Source organism: Sminthopsis crassicaudata, chromosome 2, assembly GCF_048593235.1.
Source record: "Sminthopsis crassicaudata isolate SCR6 chromosome 2, ASM4859323v1, whole genome shotgun sequence".
NCBI classification, from domain to species: Eukaryota; Metazoa; Chordata; class Mammalia; order Dasyuromorphia; family Dasyuridae; genus Sminthopsis; species Sminthopsis crassicaudata.
Window position 1 is genome coordinate 463,223,138 of NC_133618.1, and position 19,222 is coordinate 463,242,359.

General features: G+C 40.8%; 1 protein-coding gene across 2 annotated transcripts in view; it reads left to right on the plus strand.

Annotated features, from left to right (window-relative positions):
- Nucleotides 1–9,429: 9,429 nt before the first annotated feature.
- Nucleotides 9,430–19,222, plus strand: part of DAB2IP (DAB2 interacting protein) — a 307,237-nt gene continuing 297,444 nt past the window's right edge. For both annotated transcript variants that reach the window (XM_074292969.1, XM_074292965.1), the window contains exon 1: nucleotides 9,430–10,020. The gene's annotated coding sequence lies outside the window, so the exon portion shown is untranslated. The remainder of the gene's footprint in view (nucleotides 10,021–19,222) is intronic.

Below are 19,222 nucleotides of genomic sequence, written 5' to 3' on the forward strand. Positions count from 1 at the left end.
TGTCCCCATAAAGTGGATGGGCAAGATATGTGGTACCCATTAGCTCAAGCTTCCTGGGACGTGACTTCCATCTAGGAGGAAGGCTCCAAATCAAACAGGAAGTAGTCAAGTGTTTTGTAATGTTCATAAACAAGTATTGGGCAGAAAAGGTCATGTCTAGGGTGTTTTCACTCCTGAACTAGCTAAGAATAGATGGGGGAGGATAGAGGGTAAATTTTTTTCACATGACATAACAAAAAAAAAATAATAAGGGTTTTTTTGTGCACAAAGCCACTCTATCTCCTCCTTCCCTATCATTTCTGTAGTCCTTTATAGTTAGAAATACTATAATGAAATTAAATACACTTGGACAAGTCACTTAACCCTAATTGCCTCAGCAAAAATAAATACATAAATAAATTAATAAATAAATAAATAAACAAACAAACAAATAAATAAATAAATAAATGCAAATGGTTCTGGAGTCAGAAGATGAAGTTGGCCAAACAATTTCAATAGGTAAAAATGTGGTCCAAAGACAAGACTAGTGGACTTGGAGTCAAGACACTATGGGCTCTGTAAATTTGAACAAGTCAGGTCTTCACTGTTCCCAAGCTTCCTCATTTGTTGAAAATAAAATCTGAATATGAACTAGGTTATCTTTATCTTCTCTCCCAGCTTGAAATTCTATGAAGTGCTTGTTAAGAAAGGCATTGGAAATAATCTACTCTTTTCACAGATGAAACTGAAGTTTAAAGAAGCTGACTTGACCCTAGTTATGAACCAACTCAAATTTTGGTCAAGGGATTTTTAGAATTGAAAGAAAACTGAAAGTCAACTATATGAGCCTTATTTTTTAAGACATGGGAGTGTTAAGGTCAAAGGAGTGACTGGTACAAATTCAAAATCACACACCAAAGTAAGTCAAAGACCTAGAATTTGAATGTAAGACGACTGCCTACCAGTGCAATGGTCCTTCTAGGTATCACCTCTGCCTGCTGAATTCTCTTGGCTGAAGTGTAAAGTTGAGAAAATGTATCTTTGTTGCCTTCTCATTCCTTAGCTTCTGCATGTCTGACTTAGCTATATGTAGTTATCTTGAGGTTCCTTGCTCTTGGTTGTTCATGATCATCTCTGATACTACTCCCCCTTTCCAAGATTGATTTCCATTCAGTCTGGGAGAATGTGCAGACTGAGACCCCAGGAGGGGCCTGACCTAAATTTCCAATGAACAATAGTAATGACAACAATGTGGCAGCAATCCCAGTTTTGCCAGGGGAAGGAAGGCCAAGGTCCCAGGTTTCTTCCTTTCAGCTCTTCTACCTTTCATTTTCTATCCTTAAGCATTTTCCAAGCCACCCTGCTATGTCTTTCATTAGAGCAAGGAATAGTGGGCATAAAGTCAGAGCAGTTTTTGAGATTCTTGCTCACTGCAAAGATTCCTTATAGACTGAAGCTGGGTCTTCTCTGATAAAACAAATCCTTACTATATGACCATCAGTAAGTTTTTCCCCCCTTCTCTTGGTCTCATTTTTTTTTCACATGAAGATATTAGACAATTCTTTCTTCAATCCCTACTATTTCCAATATTTTTTTTGTTTTGCATTCTAAAATTCTATGTTCTCAGTTTAATTCTAACTTTAATGTTCCATGACCTGCATTCTAGGGTTCCTTTTTTACTCTATTATACAGTGTTTTAAGTTCCCCTTTTAGATCTATGATTTCTTAGTGGAAAAGTCTCCCCAGAGCCCTTCATATCATATCAAGTAATTGCCTTTTCTGCCTATGATTAGTGTCAGTTAAATCAACTAAACAAGCATCTATTAAGTGCCTACTATGTATAAAGCACTATCCAAGGTACTGACCACACATGGGAACACAAAAATGAAACAACCTTACAATTCAGGGAGTCTATATTCCAATGACATAATCATAGAATTCTGCAGATGAGATTTAGGATGTATGATCCGAGAAATGAGAACTTTTGAGGAAGAGAAGAGGCCAGATCCTGGGGACAGGGATTCTTTCATATTATTCCTCTAATCTATTGGGTGGCATTCTCTCTCTTGCCTCTCTTTGGCAAAGGGCAACTTGCTATCTTTGGTGTAAGATGCCAGATTCTACTCCTTTCTGCAAAAATTATAATTTTAATTGTTGCAGAAAAATCCCAATCACTGGGAAGGAGGAACGTCACCTTTTCCTGAGGGCTAAAAACCTGTTGTTTTTTGGCTAACTCAAGAGGGGACAGAAGTTCTTCCAGAAGAGCCTTAACTATGGGGAGATCCTCCAGGACTATACATCCTCAAAGTAAAATGAAATATGTGTGCCATGATCACTTGTTAATAGTTGTGCTCCAACTTTGCACAATAAGTTAGAAATATGCTCCTATTCTTCCTTGTATATAATAAAATGCATACAATACAATGTGCAATACAATGCTTTTGTATTGAACTTTTATTAAAATTAACCCTATTTTGTTAGAGAAGCTAGAACTTTCAGATAATTTCTTCCCTTGTCTGAATGCCTACAAAGAGGAAATACTACCCAGTTTTGAGAATTTTTCAAATGATACAAAAATAAAAAAAATTAGAACCAGAGGACATTTTAAAGTAGAGAATGTCAAAGCTGAAAGGAGCTTTTGAATACAAGTATACCTCGGAGATACTATGGATTTGATTCCAGAACATTGCAATAAAGAAAAAGATGCAATAAAGCTAGTCACATGAATTTTTTTTTGTTTCCCAGTGCATATCAAAGTTATGTTTATTTTGTTGTCTACCAAGTGTGCAACAGTATTGTCATTTTTAAAACAATACATAAATTAAAATATTTTATTGCCAAAAAATACTATTATTTGAGCCTTCAATGATTCATAATCTTTTTTGCTAGTGGATCTTACCTCAGTGTTGATGTCTGATGCCTGATCAGGGTAGATCAGGTTCTACCCTACTTTGAAGATTGGGATAGCTGTGGCAATTTCTTAAAATGAGACAACAGTAGGGGCAGCTAGTTGATGGCAATGGATAGACTACCAGCTCTGAAGTCAGAAAGACCTAAGTTCAAATTTGGCCTCAGACACTTAATACTTCCTAGCTGTGTGACCCGGGGCAAGTCACTTAACCCTAATTACCTCAGCAAAAAGAAAAATAAGACAACAGTGAAGTTAGAAACAGCGATTGACTCTTCCTTTCACTCAAACATTTAGAAGCTATTGTAGGATTAATAATTGGCTTAATTTCAATATTATTGTATCTTAGGGAAAAGGGAGGCCCAAGGAAAGGGAGAGAAATGGGAACAGCCAAAACATGCACATCATATATTAATAAACTTTGCCACTTTATATGTAGGCCACCTGAACAATTACAACAGTAACATCAAAGATCACTGATCAGATTATCATACATAATAATGTATATGGAATATGATAATAATTTGAAGAAGTTTAACATTGTGAGAATTACAAAAATGTGACAGAGACACAATGTGAGCACATGCTATTGAAAAAATGATGTTGATAGACTTGCTTAAGACAGGATTGCCACAGATCTTTAATTTGTTAAAAAAAAAAAAAAATGCAAAATCTGCAAAGTACAATTAAGCAAACTCAATAAAATAATGTATGCCTGTATAAAAAGTTGAGGTGAATAGAAGCTGAGAATGGTGGAAAATAAAGCAGTATTACTAGAGGAATCTTAGAGATCATCTGTTCTGGGAGTCTAATCTTCCAAAGGGGGAGAACCAAAGTCCAAGGAATAGATGTGATTTGCTGAAGGTTACACAGCAAGTTGGTGGAAGAACAAGGTCTTCTGCCTACCAGTCAGTAGTTTGATTTGTCTTTTTTTTTCCTGTTCCACCACATTGCCTCTTCAGTACCCACTTATAACCATAAATCATTAAGAGCTTCCTACAACCTTCACCCCCAGTAGTGCTCAGGACAAAATCTAAGTGAACCTATACTTAATTTAGTTACAGCTCCAGCTGTTGTCACCACTGCTATGAGCTTTCAGTCCACTCAGGAGAATTAGTGTGGCAAAGAGGTATTTGCTTGGAATTAATAGGAAAATGAGGAATGGAAGAGAAGTCACTCAGGAATCAACTTGGTGGCAAGAAAAGGGAAGGAGGGAGAGAGAAAAAGGGAGAAAGGCAAAGGGAGGTGAAAGAAAGACAGAAAGGGTGAGAGAGAAAAGACAGGGTAAATGGGAGAAAGATAAGAAAAGAGTTGTTAGAGTAGAGAAAGAGAGACAGACAGACATGCTGACTTTAGGCATAGCCCAACCTGATACCTTACAAGTGAAGGAGTGAGGGAGCCCTGCAAAGGGGCAAGCAGCAGAGCCCAGCAAAAGATTTTGTGCAGCCAGACATTTCCTGTGTCTATAGCTTCAAAGGATCTCTGTTCCAAACTCTATTGGCAGTCTAAGACTGAGCTTTGATGGGGACAAGGCAGGAGAGCTGGCTCTTGGCCACAATCTCTGAAAGGGAACATGTGAGCTCCTCCCCTTCCTCCAGCTCTTCCTCTTGCACTTTCCTACTAAATCTCTCCTTCTTTTATTCTTTCCTCATCTACATTATCTTTTTCCCCTCTCTATAACCACTTCCTTCACTTCTACCCATTTCCATCAATTTTTCCTATCCATCTTTTTCACTTCTATCCACCTTTCCTACCTTTACTCATTTCTTTTTTTCACTCTTTTTCTCCCTTCTCTATCTCCATGCAGTGGAAACACTACTATTCTGTACTTTGAGAAGGTGATCTAAAAATCTAGAATTTGTGGAATCATGTAAATCAATTAATAAAGCTTTACTGAACACCTTGAACTATGTTTTTCAAGAGGATATGAGACATTATTGATTATTGGGGAATGTGGTTAATTAGAGATTGTTATATATGGCATCTTAATAATTAAGAACCTTTAAAACCAGGCTAAGGAGTTTTACGACCCATTGTGTACACTTGCTGTGTAACCTTGGGAAAGTGAATTTCCCTTTCTGATTTTCTCATCTCTCAAACAAGGAGATTAACAAATTTAATTTCTTAGATTCTTTTAGAATATGCAAATCTCTTCTAAGTTTTACTCAATACTAGGGCCTCCTTCTCTATTTGAAGGTGTTGGAGTCTGAGATGTGACATTTCATGTCTCTCTGAGATGACTGGGTCAGGAAGCAGAAACTCCAGGTTCACTCAATTGAATTTCTTTTTTTTTTTTTTTTTTTTTTGAACAAAGTACAAACTTGAAAATTGGAATCACTCAAGCTCTGATTATTCTGGGAGGGTGCCTTGTGGTATTAGAACTAAATTATTTGAAGGTACCTCAGTTATTAGCAAAATAATTCCTGATGATTACAGAATATAGTCATGAATCGTTACAGCAGATGAACTACCTTTTCTGAGACAAATAACAGTGTGAAAATCACAGGCTCATTTAAATTGCTTCTCTATAGCATAGGAGTCTAGTAATTATGTTAATATCTCAAAGAAATCACCTTTTGTCATTTTGAACAAGGGCCTGAAATTGGTGTATGCTCTTATTTGCTATAAACCAGAAATTGCCCCAGACATGTTCTTCTCCAATGTAGAGGATTTCTTTTGAGACCATAGTGATCACTTTAGCTCATATTTTTATAAATCTTTAATGTATGCAAAGCTGTTCCCTCAAAACAGCCCCATGAGGTAGATAATCAAATACTGGATCTCCCATTTTACAGATGAATAAGTGAGCAATAATAAGAGAGGCTTACCTAGAACATGAAGCCCGGTTGTCCAAGAAATCCAAGGCTTTTTAATATAAATATAAAAAATCAAGCCTGGAAAGGGCCCCAGAGATCATCTGTTTTGTCCTTTTCATTTTATAGATATTGATAAAGAAGCTCAGAAATGCCTTAGCCAAGATCCCAAAGCTGATCAAGAAGATAGCCTAGGTATTCTGATTTCTAGTACTAGATAAGTACTGTTTCTGTAAAGGGCAAAGAGATAGCAAGACAACTTTTCTCCAGCTATGTTTAAAGGGTCAAAGGACAAGAATAAGAAACATCAATCCATCCCCTCTGGCATGGGTTTCTAGTGAGGCTCTTCCAAGTTCATATGATGGACTATCATATGGGGTATAAAACAGGTTTTCTGGAAAATACCATCCTATGCATTCATGGTAGAGGACCAAAGCAGGAGGTATAGATTCCTGATGTACCAGAAAAAACCTTTTCCATGTTTGTTCCCATTATAAATGAAAATTCCTGCTATTTCCAATTTTGATCCAGTGCTTTTCTCTCTCCCCCTCAAACAGTCAATAATTTAACTAAAGATATTAAAGATGGGAGGAGGAATACCAACTTTGAAAGTAAATTTTCCCCCGTTCCTTATTTTCATGTTAGTATCTGTAATCTCTTTGAGATAATGACTTTTTTTAGTGAGTTACTTCAATACTGAGTTTGGACTAAGCAAGAGTTCTTAATGTAGGGTCCATAAACTTGTTTTTTAATTTAATAATTAATTATAATTGATTTCTTTTGTAATGTTATGCATTTTATTTTGTATATTTATGAATATTATTCTGAGAAGGGGTTCATAGATTTTGCCAGATTGCCAAAGAGGTCCATGACACAAAAAATGGCTACGAACCCATGGAAAGATGATCTTTAAGTGTTCTTTTGGTTCTAAGTCTTATGACTTCCTTTTGGTCTTTGCTTCTCCATTTGAAATATTTCTAGCTCAGGAGTTCTTAATCTGAGGTGCACAGAAAGAGTTTGGGGATAGATTTTTATGCAGTCTATCAACTGAGATGAGAAAAAATACATCTTTATTTTCACTAACTTCCAAATGAAAGCAAACATTTCTCCAGTGTATTTAAAAATATTATTCTGAGAAGGTATTTAAAGGCTTTACCAAACTGCCATAAAAAATATGATATGAAAAAAGGTAAAGAGCCCCTGTATTAAGGTTTCCTCCAGGTCCAATATTCTATGATTATATATGACATGTGGCTCATGCTTATGATTACAAAGCACCCTTATATATACTATCTTATTTTATTCTGTGAAATAATAAGATAAATATTAGCCCCATTTGCAGAAAAGGAAATACTCTCCAAAGTGAATAACATCCCCAGCTATATGTGGTAGAGGCAGAGCTCAAAAGTTATATGATTCCAAGTGCAAGATCTCCATCTCTCCAACTATCTCTGTTCCTGCAGATAGATATTCTCTTGTTTTACTCCCCTCACCAAATATTGTACAGAATCTTAGAGCTGGAAAGAATTTCAGAGAATATCTAGCTCAATCTGTACTTGGACATTGAATCTACTCTACAATACATTTGACATATTTCAATCCAGTCTTGGCTTTAAGAACTCAGAGGAAGAGGAATCCACTAGCTGCCAAAAATATTGATTTGGTCCTTTGTACTTAATTCTGTGCCATAACATCATTCCAGGACTGATGGATGCAAGAACTGGAAGGGGTCTTAGAACATAGAATGTTAAATTTTCAAGGATCTTGAAGTGTCATCTGTTCTAACATTTTTTTTAACAACAAAACCAAGACAGAGATCTTGAATGATTTGACTAAGCTGCCAGAGTCAGTTAATAGATCATAGGCTTGAATCCTGATTTTGGTTCCCTTTCCACTGTTATGCTGAGGGATTTTACCTTTGTCCATTTGGGTAAGATTGGAAACAGGAAATGAAAATCTGTCCTGTATTCAGTAAGACTGTACAAATAAGGGTACAGCCTCCCCAGCTGCAGGAGAGCAAACTTAAATAGTGTTTTATTGGGCATGAAAATGGAACCCTATTTGCTGTCTTTGGAATTAATGCCACAGCCTCTGTCCTGGAATTAGAGGCAGGCTTGGAGGTCGACAGCAGCAGTCTGTATTAGGCAGGAATGTGAGGGATCATCTTACAGCTGGGTATCTGCCTGTGTTTAGGAAGATCTTCAGCTTTTACTGATATCCTTGTTATAACTGGGATAGTAACTTGTACTAGTGCATTCTTAGATTGTGGGGTGGATGCTATTCCTCACTCTACAGGGGGCTTGCTCCCCTGAGTCTCAGGCTCTCAGGAAAACCAGGTCACTGCTGCACCGGGGAGGTAAGGCTAGCTTCACTTGAGTTCTGTCTGAGGGGTTTAGCATGGAAACCCCCACCCTGGGGCCCCATACCAGCTGTCTTTACAAGTGGAGACTCCAATTTCACAGCTGTATATTAAGCTGAATTCAGGAGGTGGGTGGGTGTGCTCCTAACACTTTGGGACTCATCCATAAAGATTTCTGGCACAACACCTGTAAATTCTAAGGATAATGGAAGTAACTTTAAAAAAAAAAAAAGTTACTAGGATTGGATCTAGTTGGATAGGCAGGCTGGGTCAGAGAGACCCTGATAGATTTTTCTGAACCAAACTGGATTTCATCGGGTTGGGGGTGGGGAATAAAGAAGGCTCTCTTGTACTGAATAAGGTTGGGTTGGAGGGATTCTACTGAGCTGGCTAAACCAGGGCTGAATGGAGGGAGGAGGGCCAGATTGGACGCTTGGACAGAACGTGGATGGGCACGGCAGGGCTTCTTCTAGGTTAAACGGAACTAGGTGAAGCTGTGAGAACTGGACGGGGCCAGAAGCTCTTTTGGGACTAATAGAAGCTAGGTGGATGGGCTGAGCTCAGCTAGACAGGGTTGGGCTGCGTTACCCAGGGCTGAACCGGGCCTGCTCTAGGCCACTCCTCTGCTAGCTCCCGTCCTGGCCCCCGCCCCAGAATCGCCCACAGTCTCAGGTTGGTTGGTGCTCCCAGGCTTTCTCCAGAGGCTTGGGCCAAGGGAGCTGAGGTCATGCGGCAGCGTCCAGGTGTTGTAGCCATAGACTCCTCGGGAAATGCAACCAAGTGCGCGGGACCCCCGCGCTCTCCCAAACCTGAGAACTACAGTGTGGATGGAACTTGAACCTGAAATTCTCCGCATATCTCAGAGAACTCTCCCCAAGTCCTCTTCGCCCTCCTCCCCCCCGCTCCGGGAACCCGGCCCCGCCTCTAAACAAACCTAGCAAGCCGGGCTAGGCTGGGGTGGGGGTGGGGGCACAGGGCTTGACTGCAAGGGCTGGGCGCTTGCCCGGAGGGACGCTGCGCGGTGCGGATCTCATCCAGGTTGGAGCTTGGGCCGATGCTGGAGCAACTTCGTCAGTCCTTCTGTCAGTTTGGCTCCCTGAGGGGCTGGAGCGGGGAAGCATCTCTCGGGCTATTGTGCGTTTGTTTGGAAACAGGTGCAGCGTCTCCCCCACTCCGGCTTCACTTACCCCTCTCCTCTCCACCCCCCGCCAGTCTCACTCGAGTCCTCCCTCCCTCATTGTTCACTTGGCCTCCTCATCTGGGCTGGCTCTGGAGGGGCGGGGCTTAGAGGGGCCTGGGGCTGGAGGGGGCGGGGCCTAGGGGGGCCCGGGGCTCGGAGGGGCCGGGCCTCACTAACCCATTAGTGCTCTGCAGTCATTCATGTACGGCGAGGGCTCCGGCGAGCGGCTAAGCGCCCGGCCGCCACGCTCTGATTGGCTCGCGGGGGGGCCCGGCTACAGCCACCGGCACTGCTACGGCCGGGACCCGAGGAGTTTGGAGGCGGCGGCGACGGTGGCCCCTGGGTCTGAGAGAATCTTGGAGGAGCAAATCCTGACTGCGCAGAGTACGGAGGAGTTCTGCTCTCCCACCCACCGTGGCCAGGGTCCGGCCAGCCTGGGCCCCGGAGCTCCTGCTGAAAACTTTGTCTGCCCGAGCCAGCCCGGCTGCGAGCCCCAGTGAACGTGGGGAAGGCGCGCCGCCGGCCCCCTTCGGGTCCCCTGGGCTCAGGGGTAAGGGGAGCGAGCCAACGTCCCTCCCAAGCTCCCCCCCACCCCAGCTCTAGCCCGGACCCCTGGGCCGTGGGCAGAGCGCACGCGCAGTCACCTACTCCCCCAGGACTCCGAGAGGCCGCGCTCTCCCCCAGCTGACCCAGCTTGGGTGCTTTGAGCTCCGGTCGCTATCATGGGACCCCCGGCACCCCTCCAGAGTGAAGGACGCTGCGGTCGTTTTGCCATTTAAAGGTAAGGAAATGGGGTGTGTGTGTGTGTGTGTGTGTGTGTGTGTGTGTGTTCTGTAGTGTCTCTCACCGACTCTCCGCCGGATGGGGGGCTCCGAAGCCGGCTTCCTCGGGGGGATCGGGAATCTGCTTGGCGCGACTTTACAAAGTTACTCTGAGCATCGGCACCCTGCCTGAGTGGGGGAGAAGAGGACCTGGAGCCAGAGCAAGGGACAGACTCCGCGCTGAAGGCTTGGCGCTCTGATGGACAGCAGGGACTGGGAAGAAAGGAGTCTGGGGACTCTCAGTAAAAGATGTCCTAGGGCCCTGGGCTCTGAATCATCCTGTTTGGAAGGGATCTAGAAGAAGACTCTGTAGGCTCAGCTTGCTGCTTGTCCCCTTTCTTTCTCTTTCTGGTCTTGGGTTCTAGTACAAAGAACCGGTCATTCTTTTGTGACTGAGAAGTTATGGATCTGAGTATTAAGCCTCACTTTCCAGGAAGAAACCTACCAGAGTCTTTCTCCTCACCAGGCTTTGAGCCTTGATCGTTACATGTTTCAAGAGTCAAACAAATTGTTCTTTCAGGGATAGAGAATTGGACCAACTCCCATGTGTATGAAGATAAGGAGTTGCGTCCAGACAGCTGAAGCAAATGGATTTTCAAAATGCCTTAGCCTTTGCTCCAGAACTACAGGATTTCATACTTTTGCGTTTTCTGACATTTTTCTTTTGGGGGCACAGCCAACTCTCGATTATCTGCAGGCGGGTTATCCGTGAACTCTTTGTTACCCCAGACTGGCAGTCGGTGCGCTCCTGGGCTGCCTGCCTGCCTCCCTTTCTCCCTAAGTAATGAGAACTCTGGTGGCTGGGCACCATTAGGAAGCAACAACAAACATTGCATCACAGGCTCCAAAGCCAAATAGAGATGATTTGGAGACTGTCCAACAATTCTATTCAGCAGACAAATCTAGCAAATGCCTACTATGTGTAAGCCCTGTGCTCAGTTTTGGGGAGTCATTATCTTTATCTTCAAAGAGTTTGCAATCTTATAGAGGAGATGAGGCATGCAGCAGATGCAAATATGAGTTCGGAAATTATGGAGTGCAGGGGAGGGGGGCAGACAGAGCCTGCAGCAGCTTGCTTTAAAGGGGGAAAAATGGGACTTGGAATTAGAAGAGACCTGGATTTTAATCCTGGCCCTGAGTCATTTTAGTTGTATGATTTAGGTATTCAATTTCTCTGAGTTTCTAATTTGTAACATGAGAATAACAGTTCTTGCACTACCTACCCCCCATGGTTATTGTGAGGAAAGTACTTCACAAATATATATATATATATATATATATATATATATATATATATATATGACTATACAAATGAATTACCAGTGCTATCATTAATATTTTTGCAAATAAAGTAACTTGAGACCCAGAGAGGCTAAGTAATGCTCCCCTTGTATAGAGCTGGGAGAATGCCAGAAGTACTATAAGAGAAGATAAGAAAGGTGGGCTAAACCTAATTGTGAGGAATTGTGCTTGGCTATGAACATTTCATTTTCTTCTGCAGATAGTGGGAGACCACTGGACTATTGTGAGCAAGGACTTAAGGCTAACATTGACTCCCCTTTTCTTCCCCCACTTTCAAGCACAAGTAATTAAGAAAGGTTACTGCATTTTTGTCTTCTGACATGTGTGGGGAATTCTACCATAGTGATCAATTTAATAATGGGTTACCGGATTTCTCAATGAGGCCAATCTTGTTTATATCTACCTTGCTTCTAGACAAGAGGTATGCTTGTGCCTAGGAGATTAGGTCTAAGCCTGCCCAGGCCTTAGAGTCAAGGATCCCTGTGTCCTGACCTGTTCAGGTCCTGGCTTAGATCATAGAATGGTTTCTGTAACATAAAAATGCCAAATCAGGAAAGGCCCTTAGAGTTTCAAATGATGCTCCCTAGATTAGAGCTAGAAAGTCTTTTTAGAGATCAGCTAGATTAGCCTTTCCTCCTACCTTCCTTCATCTTAACAGATGAAGAAACTGAACCCTAGAGAATAACACAGATTTGCCTGTGGACAAAGTATGTTAGTGGCAGAACCAGGTTACTCACTCATGGAGAAATTACTACTTCACTTTGCTGAAAAATGGATTTGGGCATTTCTTCTGTTCTGTTGTTTTTGTTCAGTCTTTTTCAATTATGTTATACTGTTTGTGACCCCATTTAGGTTTTCTTGGCAAAGATACTGAGATGGTTTGCCATGCCCTTCTCCAGCTCATTTTACAGATGAGAAAAAAAATTGAACCAAAAAGGGTTTAAGTGCCTTGGCCAGGTCACACAGGAAGAGTCTGAGGCAGGATTTGAACTTTGAAAGATGAGTTTTCCTGACTGCAAACTCTGACACTCCATCCACTGTGCCATCTAGCCAGCTCACCCTTTTAGAGGAAAGCTTATGAAGTGATTAGATGCTAAAAATACAATTCAGGTTCTAAATAAATTCTGAAAGTCCTCTTTCCCCAGCTGTACAACCAAAGTCTTTCTTCTGTCTATGGTAATACAGTTCTGAGCTTAAAATTGTTTTCTTAATTTTTTTTTGGTAGTATCTAAATCTTCCTCCTTGAGCACTATCTTCCCACAAGCTTGTCCAAGGCTTTCCTAAGGAATCTGATGTTCCTTGCCCAACTAGAGAGTTTCAGAACTGAAAGTTGCCCCACTGATGGGGCACTGATTTAGTGACATAGGGAATTAGTGTCAGAGCTGGGATGCACTCTATCTGAGAGCCACAGACTTCTAGAACTCTGGCTCTCCTCATCTTTTTGCTCTAAGGGTACTAACTCCTGGAAAACAATGAGGGGCTCAAAGTTTGGTTGGCAGCTAAAGACTCCTGGAATTGTTTTCTATGTGTAGGTCTGCCAGTTTCAGTTAAGTAAGTCATTCCCCTGAAGGTAATCATTGCCTATGTTAAAGGCCTCCCTTAAAACACAAATTAGGGCAGCTAGATGGCACAGTGTGGATAGAGCACCAGCCCCGGAAGTCAGGAGGACCTGAGTTGAAATCTGGCTTCACACTTAACACTTTCTGGCTGTATGACCTTGGACAAATCACTTAACCCCAATTGCCTCAGCAAAAAACAACAACAAAATCACAATTACCTTGGAGAGGGATCACATTTAGCCCTGAATAGCTCAGTGTGACTTTGATTAGAAGATTTTAGCTTTAGATAAAAGAAGCACTTATCAAGTATCTACTATGTCCAGGCATTGTGTTAGGCATTTTACAAATATTATCTCATTTTATCTTTACAGCAACCATGGGAAATGGATGTTGTTTTCTTGGTTTTACAGATGAGGAAACTGGCCGACTGCAGTCAGTGACTTGACCAGGGCCACACACCTAGTAAGTTTCTAGGGCCAGAGTCTAACTCAGGCCTTCCTGACTCCAAATTCAGGGCTCCATCCATTGCTTCATCCAGGTGCCTACCTACCTAGTCAAAACAGAATGCTAGAAGTAAGAGAAAAAGGTTCAGAGAAGCAAAGATCAAGTTTGCTACCCTCATTAGGGAGTTAGCTATAGTATAGGCGATAGAATACTGGATAGGAATGAGCATATCTGGATTAAAATTCCAGCTGTCACTAATTTCTATGTGATTGTGGCTAAATTCCTTTTCTATCAGCCAGTTTCCTTCTCTATGAAATGGGGAATATAACAGTTCATACCAAAATTTCCAGTATGTATTCCTCATAATGGCCTGCAGGTATTAGCTCCATTTTATAGATGAGGTAATTTAGGTTTAAAGAAATTGTGACTTATACACGGTCACCAAACTAGTAAGCACTAATGCTGGGATTTGAACCCAGGACTCTCCTAAATCCAAGGGGTTCTTCTAAGCACATAAAGTTCTTTCTGATAATATTTGTGCTACTTCTCTTGAAGGGCTGTTAATGGGAAAAGTTCTTTGTAAAAATGCCGTCATAGAAATTAGAGCTATTATTATTAATAACAGAATTATTTCACTGGGGACCTGCTTGGCTCCCTGCACCTCCTTCACAGACAAGCAAGACTCCTGGGGCGTGGGCCCAGCTTGGGTCTGCTGTATTCGAGCGTCATTGCCTGACTGCACATGTGCAGGCCTGTTGCTTCTTCAAGTTCTGGTCTGCAGCCAGGGGAGCTCCTTGTGGGAGAGGATTGGTCCTTGGGGAGGGGCCTCTTGCCCTCTTGCCCCTAAGAATGTGGTTGATGGGTTGGCAGACAATCATGTTTTTTGAGGGTTTCTCCTGTTGGTCTGGATGGAGGATAATCCTCATTCCTACTACTTAGCTGGGAAGTTTTGTTCCTGGTCACAATGTGGATTTCTTTATCAGCAGAAACTTGTCCCTTTTCTCCTGGGTTCTGTCTCTATTTTAGGGTGTGTGTGTGTGTGTATTTATGTTGCTTCTGGGAAAATATCTGACTTCAGCCTGGACTAGGCTGAATGTGTAGCAAGGGAAATGGGTGCATCTCCCACCTACTCTTTTTTTTAGTGGCATGGTACCTCATCCCTATTGTTTGTAGAGGACAGATGGTAGGCAAGTAATATAAAGAATAAGGATACCAGATTCTAGTCTTGGCTCTGCTACTTTCTACCAGGATGACTTAACAACACATCATTTTCCTTCTTTGAGCCTCAGTCATCTGAGATTTAGATTTAGTCTTTATGCTTTCTGACTCTGATATTTTTTAATTCACTAAACATTTACTGAATACCTACCACATACAAGATGCAGTGTTAAGTGATGGAAACACCTGGATGAAAAATGAATAGCACCTGTCCTCACAGAGTTTACAGTCTGTGGGGGGATGAGGTGGGATGGGATGAAAGTGGTATGGGGGATAGGAGGAGGAGTTGGAAAGTTAAGAGTCCTCTAGGAAACATTGGCTAAGAAGAAACCACTTATCCTAAGACAGGCTTCAAAGGGAGAATAGCTTTCAGATTCCTTGTTGTTCTGGAATTCTACCTTCTGTGTCCTTTAAAGTTCTTTTCTTTCTTTTTTCTTTTTTTCCCTAAAGCAATTGGGGTTAAGTGACTTGCCAGGCAGTTAGGAAGTGTTAAGTGTCTGAGACCAGATTTGAACTCAGGTTCTCCTGATTTCAGGACTTAAAGTTCTTTTTTTTTTTTTTTTTTTTTTTTTTTTTTTTTTTGGTATTTTTCATTTTGTCATAGAGAATCAGTCAGGAAACATCAAGTCCTTCCTGTGTGCCAGGCACTAGGAATAACAAAAGGTAGATTAAAATCCTGGTCTATCCTCTAGGTGAAAAAACCTGTATTCTACCAAGGGCCATTTGGAAATTTATAACATAATTTGAAGGCCATACAAAATTATCAATTTATAGAACTCAAACAGTGGGAGGTTGTTGTACTTAGTTTTTAGCTCATCATTTTCTGTGGTTGCCTTAGCAAATGATTTCCAGGGCTTTATATGGCCCTCATACCAGACATTCTCCACACCTGCTCTAGGTTCTCAGTATCTTTTTTTGTGTGTTTTTTTCTTCTTTCTACTTTTAAAATTCAAAACTTAATGAGCACCAAATAAAATAATCATTTCCATGCAAGTTGTAGAACAGAAAGGGAAAATTGCAAATGAAACTTCAAATATCTGTGATATAGCGTTTGCTTTTCTTTTTAAACATATAATAAACACAACATATAACTTTCTTTTTTTTTTTTTTTTAATTTTTTTTTATTATATATATATATATATTTTATAATATTATCCCTTGTATTCATTTTTCCAAATTACCCCCCCTCCCTTATTCCCTCCCCCCGACGACAGGCAATACCATACATTTTACAACACAACATATAACTTTCAAAGCTGTCCTGATTGCCTGTGATTCCTATCCCTGGTCCTACCCCATTCCTTCCATCTCTTCAAGAAAAAGAAGACCTAGTAGCAAATATGTAATGTTAAAGTCTCATATTGGTCATGCTCCCAAAATATCTCACTTTCTTCTTGAGTCTATTACCTCTATTAGAAGGTGGGTAATAGGATTCATTTTTTAAAATACAATTTTATTATGAAATTAAATACCATATATAAAGCAGAATATAAAAAAGATCATATATGGAACTACCAATCTCCATTTTAATCCATCTTTTTAAAAATTACATTTAATACATTTTACATATTATTTTCAAAGTTGCCCTACTTATCTGTGCTTCTTTCTGAAATTCTTTCTGTTCTGTGCATTTAAAAAAATATTTTAGTTGCCCTCTTTTTTTGGAGGCTTCTCTATTGCTAACCTCCTTTCTCCCTGTAATATCCCTCTTCCAGTTAAAAAATGGAGGGGAAAAAAGTCTTGTAACAAATAAGAATAGTCTAGCAACATAAATCCATTCTGTGACAATGTCCAAAATATACATATTTCTTTCTGAACCTTGAGTCCAGCTTCTCTGTCTTAAAGTGGGTAGAATGGTAAAAGATTGAATCACTGGTACCCTGGAATCCTGGTTGATCATTTCATTAGTGAGTGTTAGAAACTCTCATTGGAGAAGAAACGTGTGAGTGAAAAGGTTTACAAAAGATACATAGAAAGTAGATGGAAAGTAACCTTGGAAGGGAAGGCTGGAGCAGCTGGAGAGACCTGGAAAGACCTTCAGTAGAAGGTGGCATTTAAGTTGAGTCTGGTTAGAAGCTAGATCCCTAAGACTAGGTGGTGAGAAGGAAGATAATATTCCAGGCATGGGGGACAGTTTCTGCAACAACAAAAAATAGAGACAGCTTTTTTGTGTTTGTTGCCAATGTTTTCTCTTATAAAAGTTAATTTGATAATATGATGGTGCATTTATAAGTAAAATACTTCTTAAATTTAAAAATACAGAGATAGAAGGCATGTGTTATATGTGAGTAAGTGAAGATAGACCTGTACAATTAAAGTGAAATATTCATAAAGGGGAATAAAGGATAAGAAAAGTAGAAAAGATAGAAAGAGATCAAGTTGTAAAGAACTTTAAAATACTATACAAAGGACATGTACTACTTGATTTCCGTGACCCTATTTGGAGTTTTCTTAGCAAAGATACTGGAGGGGTTTGCCATTTCCTTCTGCTCATTTTTCAGATGAAGAAACTGAGACATAGTTAAGTGACTTGCTCAGAGTCACACAACTGGTAAGTATCCAAAGCTGGATTAGAACTCAGTAAGATGAATCTTTCTGATTCCAAATCTAGCCCTCTATCCATAGTACCACCCAGCTGCCCTTTATACTAGATACTATAGGTAATTGGGAGTCACTGTAGTTTTTTGAATAGTAAGTGATATGATCAGTTAAACTTTAGGAAAATCGCTTTCCAATCACTGTGAGCATTAGATTGGAAGGGGAAAATGAGTCAAGGAAACTAAGTAGAAGGTCATCTTAGTGCTATAAAGAGATAATAAGAACTAAAAGAAGATGGTAACTCTGTGAGTAATGAGAAGAGAAAATATGAAACTTGTGAGGGCAGAAATGATGAGATTGTAGCAACTAACCAGATATATGGAGTGAGCAAGAATGAGGAGATGTTGTAGAACTTGGGTGTGTGTTGGGCTGAGGATCTTGGAAGGTATATGTTTTCTATATGTGTGGTGATGGTAAGAATAAATGTTGGGAGGGGCAAGGAATCCATAAGTTAAAAAGAAAACCTTGGGAATAAGACTCTAGGGATGACACTTTGGGAAATTAGCAGTTTCCTGAAACATATCTGGGTTTGAGAGCTAGGGCGAGAGCCTTTTTATTGCTGGGAACTCATTATGAGTTTAAATGGCTTGTCCAATGTTGAACAAGAGAAAGTGGCAGAGCTGAGCTTCAAACCCAGGTCCAACCCAGACTGATTCCAAATCCAGTATTTTTTTTTTCTCACACTATTTCTGGAGAGGGTTTGAAGCAGATTGGAAGCAGATCATAGGACATTAGTCTTTAGAGATAGAAGGAAGCTTAGAATATTAGGGACTCAGGCTCATCTGGTCTGATACCCTTTATTTTATTTTATTTTTTCCCCCTTTATTTTACAAATTAGGAAACTGAGGCATGGAAAGAAGTAAAATATAGACCAAACTCCTAATAAGTGCAACCTGAAAAAAGGACCGGATATAGGCAGGATTTTGGGTGCTTGTAATTATTTCATTTGTTTGTATTTATTTCATTTGTAGACTCCAGGAGAAGCCACACAGTATTGTGAGAAAAGTGTTAGTCTTGGAGTCAGGAGACCTGGTTTGAAGTGTCCTAGCTTTAATACTTACTGTCTGTGTAATCCTGGACAAGTAATATGACCTCTCTGAGTCTTAGTTCTTTCATGGGTTAATTGTGGCTAATAATACTATATTGCCTAATTTAAAAAAATACAATAATATCTGCCTCAGGGGTTGTTTCAAAAAAAAGTGTTTCTGAAATCTTAAAATCCTTTCTATGAATGTGAGCTGTTGTTATTTGCACCGGAGAATCCTCACATTGGGTTACCTTCTTTTTGGTGAGCTTTTGGCTTTTCATCTTAACAGAGGACTGGAACTACAGGTCAACATTCTGTTGGGTTGCCAAAGAGGGCCCAAAGGGAGGCTGGGGAAGCTTTGTCCTAAAGCTCTAGGGGCCTGACTTGGTTTTGCTTGTACCTGATGGGCTGTAACTTCACTCCCACAACCCTCTCCTAAGTGTTGGGTTTCACAGAGCCTGCTTAGGTTCTGAAATCATCCCTGGCCGAATGAGCCATGAATCTGGCCTAAGAAGTCCCTTCCTGAACCCCAGCAATCACAGCAGACAACTCATCTCTTTTGAGTCGTGTGGTTGGCCACAGTAATAGATCTTGCCAGGGCTGGGTTTGTTGGCAGCAGGAGAGTCTTGGATTCAGTGTTGGGGGCTGGCTGAGAGTCACATCACATGCTTCTTTTAGCCTTTTCCTGCCTTGCTTAAAGACCCTTCCCCCCAAAAGAAACAACTAAAAGTTAAAAAAAAATATGTCATGAGTTATGCTGTGGGTTTATTGAGTCGGCACCACTGGCAGAAGCACATTTTTAGAAACCTGCCTAACAAAGTATCCATTTCCTGACTTGATTCTATGCAGTACAAAATCATAATAATTTTTATTTAGAATTTCTAGGTTACAGATGAAGCAACTGAGGCAAACAGGGTTAGATGATTTGCTCAGAATCACACAGATGCTAAGTGTCTGAGGCCAGTTTCAACTCAGATTTTCCCATCTCTAGGCCCAGCATTGCACCATTTGGCT